Here is a 6,588-nt window from a genome sequence, read left to right on the forward strand (position 1 = left end):
TGGAGAGAAAGCAGGAATGGGGTACTGAAGTTGCATGATCAGCCATGATCATATTGAATGGTGGTGCAGGCTCGAAGGGTCGAATAGCCTACTCCTGCACCTATTTTCTATGTTTCTATGTTTCTATGAGCTAGGTGCAGTTGCTGAGGAGTGTAGCAATGATTGCAGAAGACTGATCCGAAAGGCACTTAACTAATATAACACAAACAATGGTTGGGTCCTTGGAGTCGTAAATTGGAAGGGGCTCATTAAAATGACAAAGACTCTTTGCTTCCCATCTGTTCCACTCCAGTTAAATGTCAGTCATAAATGTCAAGTCCGACTGCGGCAACTACGGAGGAATCTCCCTGTTACCAGCCACTGGGAAAGTCAGTGCTCGAGTCCTCATCAAGCACATTTGGAAAGCAGTAACAGGATCGGTCCAAGTCAGCATGGATTTATGAAAGGGAAATCATGCTTGACGAATCTTCTGGAATTTTTTGAGGATGTAACTAGTAGAGTGGACAAGGGAGAACCAGTGGATATGGTGTATTTGGACTTTCAAAAGGCTTTTGACAAGGTCCCACAGAAGAGATTGGTGTGCAAAATCAAAGCGCATTGTATTGGGGGTAATGTATTGACGTGGATAGAGAACTGGTTGGCAGACAGGAAGCAGAGAGTCGGGATAAACGGGTCCTTTTCAGAACGGCAGGCAGTGACTAGTGGGGTGCCGCAGGGCTCAGTGCTGGGACCCCAGCTCTTTACAATATACATCAATGATTTGAATGAAGGAATTGAGTGTAACATCTCCAAGTTTGCAGGTGACACTAAGATGGGTGGCGGTGTGAGCTGTGAGGAGGAGCTAAGAGGCTGCAGGGTGACTTGGACGGGTTAGGTGAGTGGGAAAATGCATGGCAGGTGCAGTGTAATGTGGATAAATGTGAGGTTATCCATTTTGGGGGCAAAAACACAAAGACAGAATATTATCTGAATGGCGGTAGATTAGGAAAAGGGGAGGTGCAACAAGACCTGGGTGTCATGGTTCATCAGTCATTGAAAGTTGGCATGCAGGTACAGCAGGTGGTGAAGAAGGCAAATGGCATGTTGGCCTTCATAGTGAGAGGATTTGAGTATAGGTGCAGGGAGGTCTTACTGCAGTTGTACAGGACCTTGGTGAGGCCTCACCTGGAATATTGTGTTTAGTTTTGGTCTCCTAATCTGAGGAAGGACGTTCTTGCTCTTGAGGGAGTGCAGCGAAGGTTCACCAGACTGATTCCAGGGATGGCTGGACTGTCATATGAGGAGAGATTGGATCAACTGGGCCTTTATACACTGGAGTTTAGAAGGATGAGAGGGGATCTCATAGAAACGTATAAGATTCTGACGGGACTGGACAGGTTAGATGCGGGAAGAATGTTCCCGATGTTGGGGAAGTGCAGAACCAGAGGACATAGTCTTAGGAAGGAGTAAGCCATTTAGGACTGAGATGAGGAGAAACTTCTTCACTCAGAGAGCTGTTAGCCTGTGGAATTCCCTGTCGCAGAGAGTTGTTGATGCCAGTTCATTGGATATATTCAAGAGGGAGTTAGATATGGCCCTTACGGCTAAGGGGATCAAGGGGAATGGAGAGAAAGCAGGAAAGGGGTACTGAGGGAATGATCAGCCATGATCATATTGAATGGCGGTGCAGGCTCGAAGGGCCGAATGGCCTACTCCTGCACCTATTTTCTATGTTTCTATGTCTTCTCCCTGTGGCTGAGGAGCTCCTCCCGGAGTCACAGTGTGGATTTCTTCTCCTACGGGGCACAACGGACATGATTTTTACAGCGTGACAGCTGCAGGAAAAATGCAGGGAGCAGCACCAGCCCTTATACATGGTTTTCTTTGATCATACAAAGGCCTTTAACTCGGTCAACTGCGAGGGTCTATGGAGCGTCTTCCTCTGTTTCGAATGCCCCCAAAAGTACGTCACCATCCTCCGCCTGCTCCACGACGACTGATGGTGACGAACATTTGGGGGCATCCTTACCAGCGGATCCATCACAGACCCAATCCACGTCCAGACCGGGGTCAAACTGGGCTGTGTCATCGTCCCAACCCTCTTCTCAATCTTCCTCACCGCCATGCTCCACCTCACAGTCAACAAGCTCCCCGCTGGAGTGGAACTAATCTACAGAACCAGTGGGAACCTGTTCAACCTTCGGCGTCTTCAGGCCAGGTCCAAGACCACCCCAACCTCTGTCGCCGAGCTACAGTACGCGGACGACGCCTGCACACACAGAGGCTGAACTCCAAGTTATAGTCAACGTATTTACTGAGGCCTACGAAAGAATGGGGCTTACGCGAAGCATCCGTAAATCAAAGGTCCTCCGTCAGCCTGACCCCGCTGCACAGTACTGTCCCTCAGTCATCAAGTTTCATGGCGTGGCCCTGGACAACGTGGACCATTTCCCATACCTCGGGAGCCTCTCATCAACAAGAGCAGACACTGACAACGAGATTCAACACCGCCTCCAGTGCGCCAGTGCAGCCTTCGGCCTCCTGAGGAAAAGAGTGTTTGAAGACCAGGCCCTTAAATCCACCACCAAGCTCGTGGCCTACAGGGCTGTAGTAATACCCGCCCTGGCTCAGAGACATGGACCATGTACAGCAGACCACTCAAGTCACTGGAGAAATACCACCAACGATGTCTCCGCAAGATCCTACAAATCCCCTGGGAGGACAGACGCACCAATGTTAGTGTCCTCGACCAGGCCAACATCCCCAGCATTGAAGCACTGACCATACTCGATCAGCTACGATGGGCAGGCCACATTTGCCAGACACGAGGCTCCCAAAGCAAGCGCTCTACTCGGAACTCCTTCATGGCAAACTATCCCCAGGTGGGCAGAGGAAACGTTTCAAGGGCGCCCTCAAAGCCTCCCTGATAAAGTGCAACATCCCCACTGACACCTGGGAGTCCCTGGCCAAAGACCGCCCTAAGTGGAGGAAGTGCATCCGGGAGGGCGCTGAGCACCTCGAGTCTCATTGCCGAGAGCGTGCAGACACAAGCGCAGGCAGCGGAAGGGGCGTGCGGCAAACCAGTCCCACCCTCCCTTACCCTCAATGACTATCTGTCCCACCTGTGACAGGGACTCTGGTTCTTGTATTGGACGTTCAGCCACCTAAGGACTCATTTTTAGAGCGGAAGCAAGTGCCTCGACTCCGAGGACGATGATGATGATGAGTTCCTGTAACGCCTGAGGTCGCTACCCAATAAAAACTGTCTGTTTCCTCGTTGACGTCTATCTACTGCCTGGATAATGGCTATATTGTGACAGCTGTCTAGATAGTGCGCGGAGACAGCAAGAAGAGGAGGAATTCATGCCACAAACTCTCTAATTGTCCGGTTCTGCTGCCTGGTTACAGTCTGCTGATGTGATACTGTCACTATTTGACACATCTGGCTCAGAGACACTGGCTCAGAGACCAGCTCCTTTTGATTATGCGTCCCTTAGCTGGGACCTGCTCTGAGTGTGGGAAGGGATTCACTCAGTCATCCAACCTGCTGAAACACCAGCAAGTTCACACCAGCGAGAGGCCGTTCACCTGCTTTAAGTGTGGGAAGGGATTCACTCACTTTTCCAGCCTGCTGAGACACCAGCGAGTTCACAAGTGACTGCAGGGTTTGGATTCTGCTGTTATTGCTGCTGTTATTCACATCCTACTGAATCGTGTTCATTCTGACAGCTGGGGTTTCTTTCTGCTGATGTTAATCACCCTTCAATTAGACTGGAATTTAATATTTTGATATTTCAAATAGCAGTTTTGATATTTGATGTCTCCAAGATAAGAGGAAACTAATTGATGTCCTGTTTCTGACTGCTCCATTTTTCATCGGGGCAGAGGACAGCGAGGGTCGTGATCGGGGCCCAGGAGAGGCGAGGGCCCAGGGGCAGCACAGGCCAGCCCACACTGCGATCTTTGTATAGTAGGAGCATGTGCGCGCACTAGGTCTGTGCAACAGAGCAGGTCTCCAGTCGTCCTGGTTGACCCTTGCCACTGGACCAAGACCTGGCTCTGTCGAGCCCCGTGTGGTGGCTGGTGTGCAACGGCCACCCCACGTTAAAAAAATCCACGCACAGACATCTTCCACCCTTCAGGATCCGGAATGTCAGGTCCTTCATTGAAACACCTGTGAACTCATCCCTTTTTGGTGTGGAAGCAGGTCATCCTCAAGGGACTGCCTAATACTTTAGCTGGGTGATTGGCAGTCATCAAAAACCAATTGAGGAACATATTGGGACAGGAGTTGGCCATTCAGCCTGTCAAGCCAGCTCCGCCATTTTAGCTGGGGCAGCCAGTTGACTCGAACAATTTGTTTCTGATACCTGGTTTGTCCTTAAAAAAAAAAAGATTTTCATTTCGAGAGAGCCTTTCACGACCACCGGACGTCCCAAAGTGCTTTACAGCCAATGAAGTACTTTTGGAGTGTAGTCACTGTTGTAATGTGGGAAACGCGGCAGTCAATTTGCGCACAGCAAGCTCCCACAAACTGCGATGTGATCCAATTCCCTTTTGAAAGTTGCTGTGGTATCTGTTTCCACCACCCTTTCAGGTAGTGCATTCCAGGTCACCATAACTCACTGCATTAGAAAATTCTCATCGACCCCTGATTCTTTGGCCAATCACCTTAAATCTGTGCCCTCTGGCCCTCCGGCCACTGAAAACAGTTTCTCCCCATTCACATAATATCAATTTGCTTTCATGTAGCGTCTTTAAAACATCCCAAGGCGCAGAAACATTATCAGCAAAGTTTAACACCAAGCCATGTAAGATATCAGGGCAGATGACCAAAAGCTTGGTCAAAGAGGTAGGCTTAACGGAGGAGAAAGAAGTCGAGAGGTTCACGACCACCGGATGTCCCAAAGCGCTTTTTGAAGTGTCGACACTGTTATACTGCAAAGTCCCACAAGTAGCGATGTGACAATGCCCAGATAATCTGTTTTGCTACATTGATTGAGGGATAAATATTGGTCAGGACACCAGGGATAACTCCTCTGCTCTTTTTGAAATAGTGGCCATGGGATCTTTTACGTCCACCTGAGAGAGCAAATGGGGCCTCGGTTTAACGTCTCATCCGAAAGATGACGCCTCTGACAGTGCAGCGCTCCCTCAGCACTGCACTGGGAGTGTCAGCTGTGACTCAGTGGGTAGCACTCTCGCCTCTGAGTGTGACACTCCATAACAAAAACAGGTTATTTGGTCAGTATCACATTGCTGTTCGTGGGAGCTTGCTGTGCGCATATTGGCTGGCACATTGCAACAGCAACTACCTCCAAAAGTATTTAATTGGCTGTAAAGAGATGCTGGGCGCTTTATGTGTTTTTTTTACAGCCTATATTTTTGTGCTCAATCTCTGGTTTGGGACTTGAGCTCAGAAGCTTCTAACTTCTGTTACTCATCATCATAGTCAGTTCCTCGAAACAAGGATGGCTTGCTTCCACGCCAAAAAAGGATGAGTTTCAATGTTTCAATGAAGGAGCTAATATTCCGGATCCCGAACTACATCCTGAAGGGTGGAAGATGCCTGTGCGTGGATTTTTTTAACGTGGGGTGACCGTTGCACACCAGCCACCACACGGGCTTGACAGAGCCAGGTCTTGGTCCAATGGCAAGGGTTAACCAAGACGACTGGAGACCAGCTCTGCTGCACGGACCGAGCGCGCACAGTTTAGTGCAACATGGACCAACGTCTTTACCTCCTAATCTTCCAAGTGGTGCTTGACTAAAGTATTCCAACAGGATTAAGCGCTCACACATTCTGGCCACCGAATCGTCTCAGGGGCTTAAGGCAATCTCATGTCGGAAATTGTCTTGACCCAAGAAGGGCTTATAAATAGCAACAAAACTCTCATCGACACCCAAAAACCCAACCTACTGGACAGTGGCTGGGGGGCAATCATAAAAATGTACAGCACAGAAGGAAGCCATTAAGCCCTTTTTGAAGTGAGCCAGTTCACTGTGCTGAGCCACACCCAACTCTGCTTTTCTCAAAAGTTGAAAAAGCAGACTTAAAAAGAATACATGCAAGCAAAGCAGCAAGTCTGCAGAAACACACTGGTAACACGTTACAGCACTCTACACATTAACTACTCTTTATTCTTCGCTATTAAAATATCGTCAGTAAAAATCAGAATGGTCCCGAGGGGTTGTTAAGTCCTCAGGGTGGGAGCTAGTTAATCACAGGCTCATTCCCTCCATTCATCATATTCTGCCACTCCAAAAGGAGTAACAGGTAAGGATATACCTCACTGACGATACAATATCTCTTCAGCGACCCACTACCAACGACAGACAACACACATCAAGGTCAGGGTGGTGCACCCCGTAACGTGCACGGCACACAGTGCCAGGCGGCTGCTCACACAACTTCCCTGTGCGAAAACACCACGGATTCCTTCAAGCATGTTCGATTAAATGGCACCTTTTTCAGCGGCGCGCTGAGCTCCCATAATGCCCGGGACGGCTGATTTGCATGCCGCGAATGCGATGGGCGTGTCAAGGCTTGTCACTCAACTCCCTGAGTGGGCGGGACTACAAGGGCAATTGTCAGTGAGTGACATTGGC

The 6,588-nt window shown here is 49.3% G+C and overlaps 1 non-coding gene across 1 annotated transcript; it reads right to left on the reverse strand.

The window, feature by feature from the left end:
• Nucleotides 1-6,150: 6,150 nt before the first annotated feature.
• On the reverse strand, nucleotides 6,151-6,279 carry LOC139230743 (U8 small nucleolar RNA). Its single transcript, XR_011587974.1, has one exon. It is a non-coding gene; the product is annotated as a U8 small nucleolar RNA (small nucleolar RNA).
• Between the last annotated feature and the right edge of the window lie 309 nt (nucleotides 6,280-6,588).

Source organism: Pristiophorus japonicus, chromosome 19 (assembly GCF_044704955.1).
Source record: "Pristiophorus japonicus isolate sPriJap1 chromosome 19, sPriJap1.hap1, whole genome shotgun sequence".
NCBI classification, from domain to species: Eukaryota; Metazoa; Chordata; class Chondrichthyes; family Pristiophoridae; genus Pristiophorus; species Pristiophorus japonicus.